The sequence below is a fragment of the Pinus tabuliformis genome, chromosome J (assembly GCF_031772625.1).
Source record: "Pinus tabuliformis cultivar Carrire ecotype Pingquan chromosome J, CPIR1, whole genome shotgun sequence".
Classification (NCBI taxonomy): Eukaryota; Viridiplantae; Streptophyta; class Pinopsida; order Pinales; family Pinaceae; genus Pinus; species Pinus tabuliformis.
This window is the reverse complement of record NC_142295.1, coordinates 111,042,930-111,062,581: the sequence shown is the minus strand read 5'-3', so window position 1 is coordinate 111,062,581 and position 19,652 is coordinate 111,042,930.

Sequence of the window (19,652 nt, the reverse complement as noted above, 5' to 3'; positions counted from 1 at the left end):
AGGGGACCAGGGCTGCATGCTGACTTTCAAAGAAATTTGAATTTTTACAATTTTTAACAAAATTTTAAGAAAATGACCTTGGGCTTTAAAAACAGGGTTTTTAAATCCAAGGTAAAAATTAGCTGTACAAGATGAAATCTTTTGAAGAAACACTTTGATAGTCATCCCTCTGGCCTGCTGGGCACTTATTGACTTTTGAAGACCTGACCTTAGAGACAAATTGGACCCAAACCCTAGACCTAGGACTTTTGACCTCAAGACAAGACAAGTAACCTTAAAAGAGTTTATTGACATGAAACAACTTGATCCAGCAGTGCCAAGAGGGGAATAAAGACACCAGCTCCTCCATCAGGGTTATGGCATGCCTAATGGAATGCAATGAGATGACACTGATGAGACACCTACTTATGAAAATGCAAAGAGCTTTGATCGCTGATGGAGGGCTACTAGACCGACTCTAATAGGTCAAACAACGAACAACATTGCCGAGTATAGTGCAGTGATTGAGTTATTATCTGAATCTATTTCATTTGGGATTCGGAGTTTGATAGTGAGGTTAGATTCTGAACTTGTTGTATCACAGCTTAATAGAGTATATGCCATTACAAATCCAGTGTTATTGAGATTATTTTTGAGAGTGCATCTCTTGGACCGTGAATTTGATTATATTGAATATCAGCATATTCCGTGATCTTTAAATACATTAGCAGATGCAATTGCTTCTCGAATGTTAAGTAGACATTTGCAATAATCATACAAATAAATTTAAAAACATTCCATGACATGTTTTACAAGATAAGCCGGTAATAGTGATATAGTATAATATAGGAGTGTGTCAAAATATGCATCGTCCTCGATCATAGGTTGAAAAACACCTTATGATCGACAAAAATGATATACAAAAAAGCAAAAATGGCATATGTGTCTACAATAGGCGATCATCCTATCACTGGTGATGATCTCGATAAGAAACCACTGTACGGGCCACCTTACAAAGGAACCTCCTAAAAGGTCCTGGGACCCCAATCACATAGCGCTGTAGTCGACGAGGAGTGTCATCTATACCAGTCTCTAGAATGTCTCCTATCAAACGCTCTAGATGGCTCTCCAATTCGGCCAAGGTCTCTGCTGATTCATCCTGTGGGGCTGGTGCCACTGCAGCTGGTTGTTTCCTCTTGTAAGGTCGGAGAGCGGCTGGTCGCTATGGACCCACATCTGCATTTGAAACTTTTACTATCAGTTTTTGGACGAGATAAAAACGAAAAAAAATTAAAATAGGAAAATGTTGAAAATGATTTTCCCTGAGTCATCCCATTGCTCTCCTAGTGGAAGATCCATGTCTGGGTCACCGCGAAAATCTACCCCAGTGTAAGGGAAGTCCTGAATAGCAAAAACCTAGTTTTCCAACCAATGGAAATACTCAGGTTTGAATTGAATGACCTCTGTCCCCTCATCAGGATGACGGGCCATAACTGCAACCCATCAGTTTGGGCTCTCGAGGAAGTCCATCTCCAACAGTGAGGTGCTGCGGGACCAACATTGGGACCCTCTCCAGACCAAATCTTACAACTAAAGCACCATATCCAAAGGTCTTCAGTTGTCCGTTCTTGGCTCTGGTTAGTTGGCCTTTTACATTAGCCAACACAGCATCGCACCAGTTGAATATGGTGCCTCGAAAGCAGTCAACTGCCATCCGCATCTGGGATCCAGTCGCTATATGTAGTGCGGCGCTCCCACAGAGCCTGGTAACAGTCAACGCGATCACCATGAGTTCAGGACGAGATATGGTTTTGATGTCTATCCCTTTGTCTTTAGTTTGGTTGTTGCAGAACTCTAGCCGGAGGCTATCGACAGACTGGCCACCTAGCCTAGTCCCGAATAGAGTCAAGTCTTCGCCTCTCTTAGGCAAACCAGTCAAAAAGTATATGTCTACCGGCTCAATTTCGAGCTGGTGGCCACCAATGAAGAAGCACTGGTCCTGTATGCTCCACCTGTCTACCAGCCACTGCAAGAAATCCACCTGGGCCCTCATGCCAGGTATGGCCCAGAATTTGTACAAGTCGCATGCCTTCAATGCATCGATCAAAGGTTGGTGATTTAACGCGGCAAGATCTACGTCCTCATGCTCCCGTTCTCGCCAATCAAGCATGATGTATACTCTACATCCAACAAAAAGGCGAATTAGAATGCAAAAAATTGAATTGTTTGGGTGAATTTTGAGAAATTTAGGGTTAAAAACCCTTGCTGCGGGGACCACACCCTCTCTATTAGAGACAGTGCGTGGGTCCGCACCTTGCCTTCACGGCAGGTGCGGACCCCTGACTTTTTCCCCATTGAGAAAAAGTCAGGGTCCGCGGGCTGCCTGTGTTATGCCTGCAGGCCCCCACGCGCGGGTTTCTAGCCTAAAAATCCTTTAAAAAATGAAATAAAACTCTTAAAAACAAATTGAAACGGATAAAATTGAAGAGTAGGATGATGTGGATTACCTGGAGGAGACGGCGCTAAATTCCGACGGATGGATTTTCCTTCTTCACGGGAAGTTTCTGACCAAAAGCTCTATTTTCTCACCCAAATCTCAAACGGTAAAAATGAATTGACGAAAGCCCTTTCTATAAGTTTTTTGAATAAATGAATTGTAAATTTGTTTATGTTTCACTTTAGAAAGGTAAATTTTGCAGCATTTTTATCCATTTTAAATAGGTATGAGTAATGTTTGAAGTTTTTGTTCAGGATAACAGATTTTTCAGGCGAAATCGGTCATTTTCGATGAACAACATTAGAGTCACCTTTAAGCTCTTTTCTGACTCCTAAAACATGAAAATATCGCCGAGTTTTTCTTTTTAAACTCGTTAAAACGGAACTAAAAAGATGGTCCATTTACATCACTTTTTCTGACCGTAAAAACATGAAAAGATTGCCGGATTTTTGTCGTTTCAAATTTGATATTGGTTATAAAATGATGTGTCATTGATCTATTTTTTACTTTTTCGGATCAAAGACACTAATTATGAAAAGTACTCCTTGTTCGTAATGATCAAGCGGTTCTCTCAAGTATTATTTTATACTTTTTCGGGCTTGGGAGACACAAATTTACGAAAAACGTCAACCCCGGAGTCTTCTTAAGTTTTTTCAGACTCTCTAAAATTGAAAAAAACCGAGTTTCTCCTATACTGGACTCGTTAAAATTTAACAGTAAAGGACCTGTTCAATTACAAACAGGAATGGACCACTCCTTCTTAGGGTTTGAATTTAAACTAAGTTGGACTCATCCGAAGGATGAGCTTATAATCAAGCAAATGTTATCCTCCTCAAGCTTGTCAAAAATAAAGAGGTACTTGCCAGAAATGGTGGGGGAAAAGAGAGAAAAATGAGCCTGTTTGTTGTACTTTGTAACCACTCTTGAACATGACACTTTCATTCACCTGGGTTTGGAAATCCTTTGCCTAACAGTTGATCAAACCACATGGAAAGTCTTCAGCCAGTTTCTTGGTATTAACTTTGGGTCAATTGTCACCAAACCATCTGCTGTGTCGTTATGTGTTCAAGAGGTCAGTGCCAATAAGCCATTCATCTGTAAAATATCTGTCATCCATCTTGACCATCCCTGAGTCAGTCCTTGCAACTAAATTTCTTCAACTTGATCTATGATTTCGTGTTGTGGGCTTGCCTACGATGGATTGCTTTCTATCGACTTCAACTCATTATCTAGAAAGATGATCTAGAAATCGTCAGTACCTTGGGATCTGCATGCCTCAATGGCAGGTTTCTCGCCTTCAACGATAGGTTGCATCATTGACCTTCGATCAAAGGATTCTGTGACATGTTCGACATCAACACATCTATTCACATCTCATGGATTGTACTGAGTACTTTGAGAGCCATTGACATTACTGGTGGTTGCTGGATCAGATGAGGAAGGCAGCTTTGGGTCCAGGAAATCAACTCAGATTTGCAGAGGCTTCTATGGGGCGAGGAAGGCAAGTGTTTAGCACTTTTAAATGAATGTGATGGTGAGTCTAAAGACTGGTGAGGAGTTGGAGAGGGCATGCAAGGTTCATGATTCCTCTTCAAATAGCAAAAAACATTAAAAACTAAATGTATCCTCTAGGTAGAGCACTAAATATCAATGGATTCTACCTGATTCTCTTGATTCATTGAGTTATGAAGAAAGAAATAGATGATGGAACATAAACACATAAGAGAAACTAAATCATAAAGGAAGAAACAATGCCAAGACACATTACCACAAGAATCCCACAAAATGCTGCAAAACCCTGGTTCATTTCCTTGCCAAATTGTAGAAGTGATTTACAATAATGCTCAATGCATCCACAAGAGTCCAACCTTGACAAATGACTAAGAAAGTACAAGATATAGGCATGAAACCACCTATGCTAGCCATCAGGGGTCGAATCCATGAGTCAAGGAGCTGTTTCAACAACATCTAAACTAGGAACTACAAAATAGGCAGTGGAACATCTTGCCTCTAAAATTACGAAAACTAATTCATTCATCCGCAAACCAATTATAACTAATGTATCTACCCCCTCAAGTCATTTTTCATCATATTTACATCATAGTACATCATATTACATCATTAATTTACCAAAGAGAGAAGAAAAAGTCAACTGACAGCCAAACTGGGCGAAATTCTGAACAAACAGGCAAAACTGGCAAAATTTTCTCCTATGCGCAGTGCCACTGATCCTATGCGTAGTGATTTTTCAAGGCCACTTTTGGAAGGCCTCCCGAAGTCCAAATCAGGTGCAGAATAGCTCATTGGAAATCTTGGTGAGTCTACTTTCTGGAACAACTTGAATTTTTGGATTTGGAGTCAATTTTCCCCTCCAAAAATGGAATCTCCCAAGACTGCTTCCTGTGTGGCAAAAAAGTGGCAGAGAGGGTACTTTTTGGGTGTTTTTTGCCCTTTTGGAGACCCAGAACTTGTCCAAAAATCTCAACCATTCCTGAGCATGCATATTTTTTCATGTTGATTCCAAAAATGCAAACCTTTTTGCAAATGGATGCCCCCAACAAAAGCGTAGCGCCATAGCTGAAAAAACCTGTTTTTTGCTTCAAAAATTTCAAAAATGACAAAAAATGCTCCAAATTTCTTGAAATTTGGCCTCAGTGATCCTTTTTAGGTGATTTTTGGGCCAATGATGCTTCAGCCAAGATATTGAGCTTATCTTTCTCTTTCTTGCTTCTCAAAACTCTTTTTAGCTTAGCCTTTAACCTCTTCACCCTTGTTTTGCAAATTTTACTCCGGGTTAAGTAGTGATAGGCCATATGGCACAACATTTTCTTATCTTTGTTGGCTTTCTCAAGCAATTTATCCAGATGAATGTTTGTCCTCTCTAACCATGATTCCCGATTAGCCTCAATTTCTTGCTCAAGGGGTGTCATTTTGATTTTTCTTCTCTTTGTCGCTTGCCTATTTTCTCTAATTGTTTGCAACTCCATAATAGCTTGCTTGTCTTCTAGTTGCTTGTTCTCTTGCTCAATAAATTTAATGATCCTTTTATCCCTCTTAAGGTCAAGTGATAAGGCTTGGATTTCAGCCTCCTTCTCTTTGATGATCATATCTTTGAGTCTTGAACCTTTAGAGCCCAAATCAGTGTCATCTTCCTCAACCAAAACAAAATCCCTGTCTTGCTCTTCAGTAGGGCCTTCTTCATGCACCTGTTTATTTCGTTTGTATTTTCCCTATACATGTTTAGCTGAAGAAGAATAAGGCAAAGCCCCTTTCACCACCGATGAAGATAGAATTTTCCTATGGTCCGGTGAAGAAAACGAGATCCCTTCCACCCTTTGTGGAGATAGTACTCACCTGGAAACAACAAAAAGCCTCCTGGTGCCTCTCTCATAGGTGAAAAACACTGGCACACCTGTAGTTTCAGTCTCATGAACATCTGACTGTCTTGAAGGCCCTCCTTCCTCTTGAAGCACCAATGGAATCACCTGAGGGCCTTTGAAAATCTCATGTGCAATGAAGGTATCCCATGGTATATTCAACAATCTTAGCCGATGCAAGACAACAATTTTAATTAGTGAGAAGTGGTAAATGCTATTGAATTGCTGAGGAAGAGGTTTCCTTTTCATATATAGAGCCATCTTCTCAATATTCCTGCATATAAAGTATGGGAGGTTCATCATCCTCACTCTTGTGAAATGCATCAACAATCTGACATGGTATGTATATAGACAGGAAAACCTCCCTTCATAGGTAAAATACTTGATGATGAGTTTCATGAGAGGAGCATAAGTGTTCTGCAAGTATTTTGAAAGGAAAAAACCTGCTGATTTTCCTCTGATAACCAGCCTTAATGTAAAGCTCATAATGCTCTCTCCCCACATGCTGACCCTTATTCCACTGTTCACCTACATTAGGGATGCTTATTGTTGCTGCAATGGTTTCAGGTGTCAAGGTGAAAGAGACACCAGCAAGTTTCACCTGGCCATTGTGAAGATGAAGAACAAACAACCTAGTCAGCTCATGATGATATTTAACCCTTTCTACCATTTCACAAAACTGATAACAAGATTGATGTTTAAACCAATTTACAGCAAGAGGGCAAGAAAGTAATTCTGTGAGAGTGGTGGGCTCCTCCCGGATGATTTTCCCTCCTTTATGTGGTTTCCTTGGTATATGAGCTTCTCGGGAAGAATCACTGAAAGTTTCATCTTCCCTCTCATAGTCTGAGTCTGCCTCCATGCTTATGAATTTGGAGTGAAAACTGATGAGTATGAAGAGATTTTAAAGTATGAGGATGAATAATGTATATAGGAAGTGACTGCTAGTTTCTTTTGGGGAATGAGGGAAATAACTAGTATTATGAATGTAGATGAAGGTTTTGATAATGAAATGAATGTAGTAAAGGGATAGGAAATGGGGGTTAGTGTTTAGGAAATGGGAGTGAGGTTTGGGAAGTGAGTGCTAATGATTTTGGGTAAGGGAAAGGGAAAGGGTTTTAGATAAAATAGTTTAATGGAATAGGGTGTAGGGAAATAACTCAAGGGAATAGAAACAGCAGAACACAATACCCTTTGCAAATTTTACAAGACAATTTGGAGATAGCTAGGGTTTAGTGTTTTAGACATACAAGTCACCACAACTGATGAAAAACTCCTTGCTAGATAAGATGAGAAGCTTCACTTACTTGTTGAGAGGTGAATTGAGGAGTTTGAAGCAAAGGAAGGTGATGGAAATCATTTTAATGCACAATAGACAGGTGCGCAGCGCACTTTGTATGCGCAGTGCCTGAACAAATTGTAATGTAAAACGTGCACCAGGTGCGCAGCACCGGTAAACTTTCAAGATTTTTACTCAGTTTTTGCCTCTTTCCTCCAAAAACATGATTTTTGCCTTTAGCTCTTTCACTTGCAACAATAAAGACTTCAAACACATAGATGACTTTTATATCCCCTTGCTTTTAATTTTTTCATTTACCAAACCCACTTTTCTAATGTTGTGCTAGCTTTTTCACAAATGCCCTATTTCACTTTATTTCTGACTTTTGTCTTTTTGCAGGTGGACTTTTACATTGATTTCTTCAGGTGGACTCTTGCATGGCAGGAGTGGATCTTGTCACCAGGTCACCAAGAACAGATTTCGAATACATATTACATATAGAAACATTGAAATTACATGAAATTTGTACATGAAATGGAAAAACCCTATTTTCAAACAAATTTATTGAGCCTAACAGAAGTAAAATTTATGATTTTATGAGTTTATTTATCCTCCTCATGTGCCTACTGACCTTTTATTTAGTTTTGGATGACTATGATGACAAACCCTAGACCTAGTGAGACAAAAACCCTAAAACTGGTTTTTATGAATGAAATGAAACTGGATGACAGTAAATGACCTAAAAAATGTGACAACAGGTCAGTAGATGAATGTCATGAGGGAAATTGACATGAAACCACTACCATCAGTTGATCCATGACCTAATGGAATGCAGCTGATCGAATGGGACACCTAACATGCATGCAAAGAGAAAAATTTGATCACTGATGGAGGGATGAAGATATCGACACTAACAGACCAAAAACCATCGCATCCAAAACCATGTGCAAAAAACATGCACAAAAGCATAGGTAGGTCTGCCCAACCTAACATAAGGTCCAAAACAAAATTTCCTGGGGCGCTGCCCCAGACCCCATAGAGTGGGGTTACCTACACCCCTCAAACCCTCTGTAACCCCCTCCGTGATGTAATCAACGCAACGAAGGGGGGCTCCACCCCCATTCTAACCCCTCGGTTAAGTACATCGGCTAGTCGTGGAAAGAATATAACACAACCCAACATTCTCTCACTTGTTGTTTTCTTTCCATAGGGGGCCACATGAGAACTTAGTCATTTATCCAGCCCTGCAACGCCCATTGTTTCTCTACACCAAGAGAACTTCTCAGAGCTCATAGATTTTGTCAATGCATCTGCAATGTTCTTCAAAATGTCCAGCTTTACTAGCAACACCTTTCTGTCTTCTATCATATCCCTCACAAAGTGATACTGAACATAAATGTGCTTTGTCTTTGAATGATATGTAGGGTTCTTTGCTAAGAAAATTGCACTTTGGTTGTCACAGTATATCCTTATAGCTCCCTGTACTAACCCCATAGTTGAATACAATATCTGCAACCAAATTGCTTCCTTGCTTGCATGAGTGGCTGCCATGTATTCTACCTCTGTAGTTGATAGTGCCACTACAGATTGTTTCTTACTCATCCAACTGACTGCACCTCCAAATAGGTTAAACACATACCCACTTGTATATCTTCTCTAATCCAGATCTCCAGCCTAGTCTGCATCAACAAAGCCATGAATATCCAACACTCTTTCCAATTCTGGTCTTCCTTGGTAGCACAAACCATAATCACTAGTGCCATGAAAATAACTGAAAACCCACTTCACTACTATCTAGTGCTCGTTCCCTGGTTTTGACATAAACCTGCTTAATACTCCCACTGCATGTGTAATGTCTGGTCTAGTACAGACCATCGCATACATCAGGCTACCAACTACACTTGCATATGGAACACGGGACATGTCCTCTTCCTCTTCTTGTGTCTTAGGACACTGTTCAACATATAACTTTACAACTACAGGAATAGGAACCTTCACCGGTTTACTATCTTGCATATTAAACCTCTGCAATATTGTCTTGACATACTTCCTCTGGTTTAACCAGAGCTTCCTCTTTGTCCAATCTCTTTTAATTTCCATGCCCAAAATATATTTTGTAGCACCAAGATATTTCATATTGAATTTGGAGGACAAATGGGTCTTCAAATCCTAGATAATTTCCTTGTCATTTCCAACCAGCAACATATATCCACATACAAGACCAGATAAATAACATGGTCACCAATTAATTTAAAATACACACAATGATCTGCTTTGCTTCTGGTGAAGCCAAGTCCCCATATAAATGTATCAAATTTCTGATACCACATCCTTGGTGACTGTTTTAACCCATATAGAGACTTCTTTAACTTGCATACCAGTTCTTTCTTACCCTTCACCACAAAACCTTCGGCTTGCTTCATGTAGATTTCCTCTTCCAGATCCCTGTGAATAAATGTTGTCTTCACATCCATCTGTTCTACCTCAAAATCAAAAGTAGCAGCAATAGATAAAAGTAATATAATAGAAGTTACCTTGGCAACAGGAGAAAAAATATCACCAAAATCAATTCCCAGCACCTGGGAATAACCTTTTGCTACCAACTAAGCTTTGTATTTCTCCACATTTCCTTCTGCATTTGTCTTCTTCTTGAACACCCATTTGCTGCCAATGGGTTTCCTTCCAGCCAACAACTCCACCAGATCCCAAGCCTCATTTTTGTACAAAGATGCCATTTCATCAACCATGGCCTCTTTCCAGAGTTTTCCATCCTCTGAATCTATTTCTTCCTTCAAAGTTTTGGTATCATCATCAGTAATAGATAAAGAAAAATTTGAACAGAAAGCAGATGGACTATACCTTTCTGGTTGCCTTCTTTCTCGAACTGGTCTTCTCACACCCGGAGCTTGTGGCTCTTCATCTTCTGATTCCTCCTCTGATGTAGAGTTTGATTCTTCCTCCTTAAGCTCAAACTCTATCTTCTCAGGTTCCTTTGGTTGGACTTCATGTTTAATAACAACTTTCACCTCTCTGAACACCACATTTCAACTGTACAAAACCTTCCTTATTACTAGGTTCCAAATCTTATAACCGTTTAAACCATCCTTATACCCAATAAAGATGCACTTTTCAGATTTACTATCCAACTTGGTTCTTTTCTCCTTTGGAACATGTACATATACATCACATCCAAATATCCTCAGATGTGAAAGAGAGGGTTTCTTACCAGTCCATGCCTCTTGTGGAGTCTTATCCTCCAATGTTGATGAAGGTGATCCGTTGACCAAGTAACATGCTATCTCCACTGCCTCTACCTAGAATTCCTGTCCTAACCCGACACCACTGAGCATGCTTCTTGCCCTTTCCATGAACATCTTGTTCATTCTTTCTGCAACTCCATTTTGCTGAGGTGTATATGAAGTAGTATTCTATCATGCTATACCACACTTCTTACAGAATTCTTCAAATTCCTTACTGCAAAACTCTCTACCGTTATCTATCCTCAACACCTTTATCTTCTTCTCTGTCTAGTTTTCCACCAGAGCCTTAAATTCTTTAAACCTATCAAAGACTTCATATTTATTCTTAAGGAAATATATCCATGTATTCCTTGAGAAGTCATTTATAAATGATACATAGTACACAGACTTACCCAGTGATGGAACCTTCACAGGTCCAAATACATCACTGTGTACAAGCTCTAATATATGTTTCGCCCTCTTACCACCAGAGGGGGAAACTCACCTGATTCTGCTTCCCATATACACAATTTTCACAGAAATAAAAATCCATAAAGTTATTACTCATACCTTCTACCATACCTTACCATGAAGTATTCGAAGGCCCTTCTCTCCAATATGTCCAAGCCTTTGATGCCACACCATGGTCTTCTCTCCAGAGACCACTAGATTTTCTACTCCACTTTCAGGAATCACGGAACTGTTGCACCCATCAACAACAGTGCTACCTTGAAGCTTGTACAGAGTTCCAATTCAAACTCCTCGCGTCAATACCAGTGCCCCCCGAACCATCTCACAGGTATCCTTCTCGAACACTGTTTTTACACTTGCATCATCCAGCTTGCTTACAGAAATCAAATTTATGGCTAATGTAGGAATATGCAGAACAACCGAAAGTGTTCTAACCCTTCCACCTTGCAACTTCAACTTTACTTTTCCACGACCAACGATTCTAGCCTTCCTGTCATCCCCCAAGAAGACATCAACACCATCATATTTCTCATACTCGTAGAACCACTCTCTATGGGGAGTGAAGTGAAAGGATGCACTTGAGTCAATCAACAATGCCTCATGATCTACATGTGTACTTGAAGAAGCCAAGTACACATCCCCACCTTCATTTGAGGTGGTTTTCGCCTATGAAAAAGGGGCATCATCAGATCCCTTTCCTTTATCAGGAGCTTTAGATTTACAGTCTCTTTTGTAGTGCCCTTCCTTTCCGCATTTCCAACACACACATTTACAAGTTTTCCTGGAGATTTAGATCTCCCTCTAGATTTAGATCTCCCACTCGATGACTTATTTTTGTTTCTACTCTAGGACCGTCCTCGTACAGACAAGGCATCACCATTCTGGCTCTCCATATTTTTCCGTCTCATTTCCTCCACCAGCAAGGATGAGATTATTTCATCAAACTGCAAGGCAATTGCTTTGCTACCTATTGCAATAACCAGACTATGCCACAAATCTGGTAGAGAACACAACAAACTGATGCACTTATCTTCATCTGAAATTTTAATATCAACAGATAATATCTGACTTACCATAGTATTAAATTTGTTTAGATGCTCTGTCACCAAGTCTCCATCTTTCATCCTCAGGTTATACAGCTTTTTCTGTAGGAACAGTTTATTCACCACAGACTTAGATTGGTACAAAGTCCCTAACTTGTCCCACAAAGCCTTCATCGTAGCTTCCCCTGATACATTTAAAAATACTGAATCTGAGACACACAATCGTATTGTTCTCTTTTCCTTCTGATCCAACTTCTTCCATTCTTCATCGGACACTCCCATTGGTTTAGTACCCAGATCTACCATGATCCACTGATCTTTATCCACCAACAGATCCTCCATCTTGTGTTTCCACAACTCAAAACTCTGACCATTAAATTTCTCGATCTCTGTCTTTCCACTACTCGCCATCTTCTTTCACCACCAGAATCGATCTCGCAGATCTCCCACTAAACAGGGTCTACCACAGGCCCAAGCAAAACCCCTTAGCAACAAAGGCGTCCCCTTGAAGCCAAAACAACTCCGATACCAAATGTAGGTTTTAATCCCATACAGAAATTACCTGCATACGAATTCTAAAACATAGAAAATAAATAATGTGAGAGCATAACACATAAAACACATATACACAGAGATTTTCCCCTGAATCCCAAAACCGAGACTACCAGCTTGATTTTTCATTATGTTCCTTTCAATGTTACAATACATATTAGTACATGTCGAAGCATCCAATACCATGGACCGAAAACCATCACGTCCAAAACCATGGATCGAAAACCATCACGTCCAAAATCATGTGCGAAAAACATGCACAAAACCATAGGTAGGTCTACCCAACCTAACATAGGGTCAAAAAAAAAAAAAATCCAAGGCGTTGCCCCAAACCCCATAGAGTGGAGTTACCTGACCCCTCAAACCCCCTGTAACCCCCTCTGCTACGCAATCGACGCAACGAAGGGGGGGCTCCGCCCCCCTTCTAACCCCCCAGTTAACTACATCAGCTAGTCGTGGAAAGAATATAACACAACCCAACATGTGTGTGTGTGTGTGCCATAGTCTAACTAATAGAAAAAATAGTATTTCTGTGTGCATTTTTTCCTCACAATTTTGTTCAAATTTGGTAGAGATTTTTAAGAAATATAAGTTTAAGTTATTTAATTTGCAAAGATCAACTACCCCGGGGGTTTCTCGAGGTGTTAAATCCAAACCATTATGTCTATTAGTTAGCTTGTGCCAATATAATTTATAGGCTTGTGCGATAAGTCTCAGTGCTTGAAAAATATCACTAAGTTTAAAGATGCATGTGGAGGCAAAGCCGAAGTGAACCATATTAAGATATAAAGCATGTGATAAAGGGTAAGTTCCATTGCTGTGGATAAGGTGGGGCCAAAAAGAAGTATGTAATTAGTAATTTTTTTGGGATAGTGATCCAAGTATTTTGACTTGGGCATAAACAATAAATACTAAATTTTATGGTGAATGAACCAAGAAGAGGGTAGTAATTGATTATTTATCTTGTTTGGAATTTGGGTGAATTATTTAAAGTGAACATAAAGTAATAAAATAATATAATTATAGGAATAAAGGTAATAATTTTAGGGTAAAAGGTTTACCTAATAAATATAATTTATTTAAGCTACAACTCCATGTCAATAAACACAGGGTAATTTATGTGAGAACTGAGAAACTATATGTCATGGCTAGGTGGCCCTAGTGCCACCAAGGAACACCATTAGGTGACATGTGGCACTGGTAACTAGAAATTTGTAACATGTAAGACATATGGGCATGATGATGTGCACTGGTACTAAAAAAAATAAAAAATAATACATCTAGGGGTTAGTGTCAGAACATGAAAATTTTTATATTGTTATAAATCTCTCAACAAGTAGAAGATGATGGAAACTTTAGAAGTGGGGTTGAAGTGATTGAAAGAAACAAAAAATTTGGTAACATATTTCCTTAATCAAGCATTAGGGACTAGGTGTATTATAAAATTGTATCAAATCCAAGGATCAACACTTGGGATGAATGGGTTTAAGAGGAGTAGAATTATAAAAGAAAATTGGAGGTTAAAGTTTAGCATGGGAACTAAAAAGGTAATGAAGAGAGATAAATTTGAATATTTGTTTTGCAAACATGTTGAATTTAAATCCTATTAATTTATGTAGTTTATATTTCAATGTGCCAAAAAACAGTCTTAGACTAGCATGGTATTGTGTTGGCATACTCCAAGGTAACTTAGTGTGTTTATTGTTATTTATTTTTATTTTAAACTAACATATTATATGTTCTTTATTCTAGGGCATAAAAATGTACAATTTCTAGTAGAAAGAAAAAGAATGTGCAACAAGATGGTTTAATATAGCATCCGTAGAACTTCTCATAATAGAGAAGAGGAATCAAATGAGAGGAGGGAAAAATAGACACCTCCTTATTGGATGGCGACACTCATAAGCCTAAGGTTTGAACTTATAAGCTATAAGTTTGATAATGAGAAAATTACCAATGCCCAAGAAAAGCAAGAAGAAGTAAACATTGTAATTTTGCAAAGTCAAAATGGCAAAGGAAACACGAATAGATGTTGATAATTTAGATAAGAATAGGTCTAAAAACTTTGTATTCCATCTAAAATTCATAATTATGGACCAACAATCAACAAGGTTGAAGGGAACATATCAAGGAAAATGCACAGAAGTGCAAGTGAATACATTTCAATAAACACCTCCAAAGATGGGACTAGTAGTTCTGATAAGCTGTCTAGCACAACAATTAACACAGGATTGATAAGAAGAAGGAATGAGAAGAGTATATTTATTGAACAAATTAAAAATAAAAGTCCTCCTACTTGTGATGGAGAAGTTAAAAAGAGTGACGAAGCTAAAACATGGCTTGTGGACCTAAGAAAATTTTTCATGGTACATAATTACTCTAAAATCATGAAGGCGTGAGTTTCCATATTCAACCTAAGAGGAAAGGATGATATATGGTGGGGAGACCTCAAGAATGTAAAAAAAATTCGAGAAAAAATAGCTAACCTAAAGCAAATTTGAGAGATACTTTAGGGAGAAATACTTGTCTTAGAGGTTTTACAATGGGAAAATTAAGGAATTATATTAGCAAAAGCTCAGAAAAATTACCATAGAAGCTTATATAAATATATTTATAGAGTTTTTTAGGTACATGCCTTATATAAAATATGAAAAGATAAATATCCAATACTTCCCCAATGGATTTCCACAGTCCTACCAAGAAGAAATAGAATTTGATGAACAAAAGATGTTGGAGAATACCATTTGAAAGGAAAAATATTGTTATGATTAGTCCAATCATAAGTATAAATTCCAAAAGTAATGGAAAAAGAAAAAAAAATATTGATTTTGTAAGAAAGGAACCAAGATCCTCACAGTACAGGACGGTTAAGAAAAGTGTTTAGTTCATTGTACCTGCCAAAAGTGAGTTCCAACAAATTCGATGACAAAAGAAGAGGCCGAAGAATCAAGGATGAAGCCAATAAAATTTTGGGGCTACAGGGAAGAGAAATTGTTATGGGACTCCCCCCATAGATAGAAAGATAGGAGAAGGGTGTAAAACACCTAAGAAGCTACTATAATCAATGATGTGACCTAGAGTGTACCTTGAATTTATGCAGTTATAGAAAGCAAGCAAGTAGATCACCAAGTCTCAGTGGTGCAGTTGGATGGTATATTTTCCAACTATCATGTTTCAATTTTAATTGAACATAGTTCTAACCTAAGTTATTTCACCCCATAGGTCATGGAATCATGTCTTCTATAGAAGAAACAACATGCTAAATTGTGGAAAATTTAGTTAGATGCCAACATAAAAAGAAAGGTGACTGATTGAATTGAATTTTTTCAAGTTTAGATAAGCGGCACGCTTACCAAATCCAGCTTAAATATCTTTCTCTTGGGGTTGTATGACATGCTAATCATCATGTATTGGTTTGCATTGCACAAGGAAAAGTTGGATTGCTACAATTGGTTACCAAATATATTAATAAATGAGAACGACCACTTAGAGATTATACTATTGGTCGGGGATGAAGAAAGAAATTTTTGAGTATATTTCCAAATGCTTGAGTGCCAATAGGTTAAAGTGGAATGCAAGCACCCAACAAGATTATTGTTACCAATACCAACTCTAGAATGGAAGCGTGAAGTCATATCCATAGACTTATCATTGTATTACCAAGAACCCCCAAGTAGAATGATTTAATCATGGTAGTGGAAGACAAGCTAAGGACAACAACTTACTTTATACTTATAAAGTATACCTACAAGGAAAATGATATTGAACATATTTTTATGAAGGAAATCTTTATATTGCATGGCATGCCCAAGAAGATCATAGCTGATTGGTATTCTAAGTTTACCTCAAAATTTTGGAAGGAATTATTTATAGGATTTGGAACCTAGATAGCTTTCAGCACAACATATCACCCTCAGACTGATGGAAAAACAAAAATAGTAAATAGAATTTTAGAAGGAATGTGCAGGATGTATGTCATGCATTAACCCAAGAAATGAGAAGATTATATACCATTGGTAGAGTTTTCTTATAACGATGTCTATAAAGAGTCATTAAAGATGTGCCATTTTGAAGCTTTGTATGGTAGAAATTGCAATATCCCAATCATTTGGGATAATCTAGTGGATAGTGTCACACTTGTGGAAGAAATGTTAAAGGAACTGGAATAGGAGGTAATTAGCATAAAGAAGAAATTGATGATAACACTAGGAAAAATAGTTATCTAAACCAAAATAGAACCTATAAAGAATTATTGTGTTAAGCCTGTGCATTCTATAGCCCAATCTCAGGGGAATGTGTGATTTCATCCATGCTCAACATGAAATTGACATGTATCCTTTTAAAACTAAAAACAATAAGTATTTAGTTAATAAAAAAGTAATGTTGGCTAGAACATAAAAAAGAATAAATATATAATTGTACATAATACAATTAATATTAACACAATCACTCACCATACTCACTCAATATATTAGCATTAGGTTCACTGGATTCACTCAAGCATTTGTAAGGTGGAAGGTTGTTGAATTCACTCAACCATTATTAAGGTGGAAGTTTTCTTTGTGTTGTGGAAAGGTATTCTAATCCTGAACTCATGTTAAATGCATATCCATATAAATATATGTTATTCATTCTATTTGCTTTTACAATTTATTGCTATTTAGGGTTATCACAGCCATTGATTACTACAAAATTTAAATTGATTTTTTTTGTATTTTAAATATTGATGATGTTTAATATACAACAAAGATATATACAATAATCAAAGAAATTTTGCAAGTTGTGAGTTGCACGATTATTTTATTTGAAGTTTGTTGTTAAACTAAAAAATTATATAGTACCAGCACATTCATTACAATGGTTACAATTCAAAATAATAATATAAATAAGGAAATTTTAATTGCTTCCATTACTTTAAACTAAAAAGAACATGCACACTCTTAATAAATCTTGTCTGCCCAAACATCAACAGAATCATCAAGTTGGTTTCTATAATTGGAAGACATTAACTCAGAATCTGCTGATGATATTTAAAAAATATGGAAAATATAAGCATATGAATATCATGTACATTTGCACTGTGTGAAAGAATTATCTATTTTAAGGTAAGAGAATGAGGTGTTAACCAAATCAACAATCAAATTTCAATCCTGTATTTTTTATGTGACTGCCAAATTACAATTGAAATTTTACATCAATAATTTACGTGTGAAAAGAGAAGTCCACAAACAAAATAGATATTCATAACATTTCATGTATATTTTTCCTTCCTTTGCAAAAAAACAAAATAATTTCAATGCTTATGATTGAACATATTTAATGAGTAGAATTTGAATATTTTGTAAATATTGAATTAAATATTAAATGATTAGGGTTATCACATTATTTGTAAATTGGAACAATTTTGATGTATATTAGTTAATTTTGTTATAAATTATTAATGTATATTATTTATATTATTATGTAAATATATACATTATAGTATAAATGTTTTATTTTATGCTTTTGAGCATTTTGGCATGGTCACTTTTTTTTTTTTTCCGAATAAACCAACATAGATCCATCTAACTCTACATCTAACATGTGCCAAGAGGGATCAAATCCCTAAAGGTGCAAACCTTGTTTTTGGAGTGTAGAACTTGAGGAATGGTTTGCACCTTGAGGGATTTGATCCCTCTAGGTGCATGGTAGATCCAAATTTAGATGGATCTAGGTTGGTGAGTAGGAGATAATGTATACCTTGGAATCAGACTAAAGAGTGTTGGAATTATTATTATACTAAGCAGGTGGAGGGGGGAATGAATCAATATACTGGCCAATTTGAACAGTAAAAAACAATTCAAAGCACTTAAAAAATCGATCACATAAGAAAAGAATAAGAAAACCAAATGTACATGGAAATCCTTAAAGGGATAAAACCACAAAACTTTTTTTTTAAATATTATTGTAGGCACTAACCTACTATTACATCAATTTACCGGAAATAATTAGAAGGAGACACCCATTCCTTGATTTATAGGGACCAACATGAATGAGACATTGATCCTCTAATTTATAGGCACCAACCTAAAGGAAACCTTGATCCCATCATTTGTAGGCACCAACCTAGAGGAGTCATTGATCCCATGATTTATAGGTACCAACCTCAAGGAGACACATATCCCTTAATTAACAATGGTTCTATGTTTTTTTATTATTTTCTCACAATTCGTGTACATTACCCTTTTCTTTACAATTCTGCTACTGAATGAAGGGAATTTGTGACTGCTAAGTATATTATCCAATATTTTATAAGTCCTCCCAAACTTCAACGAATCATTTTCCTTTTAAAAATCAGTTTTAAAGGAATTAATCTCAGCTTCTAGTTTCTCCCAACGTTCTTCCTTTTCTTTCAACTGGAGTGCCGTCATTTCTTTCATTCTTGTTGGTTCTCATAATTGCATCTTAAGGATTAAAATTGTTTTCTCTATTTCATAAATATCATGATCCTTATCTTCTTGTAATAGCTCCTTATGACTTTTGTTTATTATTGTGCCTCGTTATCTCTTTCAAGACAACAAAGGGATCACCTTGAAAATTTTCTTACCTTCAATTTGCTCCTCTACAATTGTCTTCTTTTCCTAGTTATATTTATTTTGTTCATTAAGAGTTTTAGCATTCATGACTATAAAATCATTTTCATCATCATTTCCTTCATTTTTTCATATGGACATCTAGAATTAAAATGACCTTCATTACAACTGAAATAGAGTGTAATATTACCTTTTCCTTTGTTGGTTTCTTTTGAGATATATTTGAATTCATTTGATTTATCTTCTTGTTTGACTTTTTTATCCATGGCTAAGAAATAATGTCTTCTTTGTCATCATATTATACATATCCATTACTCTCGTTTTGATCATTTTCATCACTATTGTGTATCTTGGTATTTGGACACTTAGAAGCATAATGACCTTTTTTCCACACATGATCAAGCGTTTAAGAGGTAGATTACCTTTTCCTAACTTGTTTTTATAGTCTCCTCACAAATTTGGATTATTCCTTGTTTAATTCATCACTTGAGAAGTCATGGTATTTGATCTTCTTTGAATCTTTGGTTACTTTTTCCTTTTGAGATGAATTGATGTCTTTATTTTGTATGCATCATTATTTCATCTCCCTCATAGATGTTTTGTAGCTTATCCAACATTTCTTTTGTTGTTTCATAATAAATCA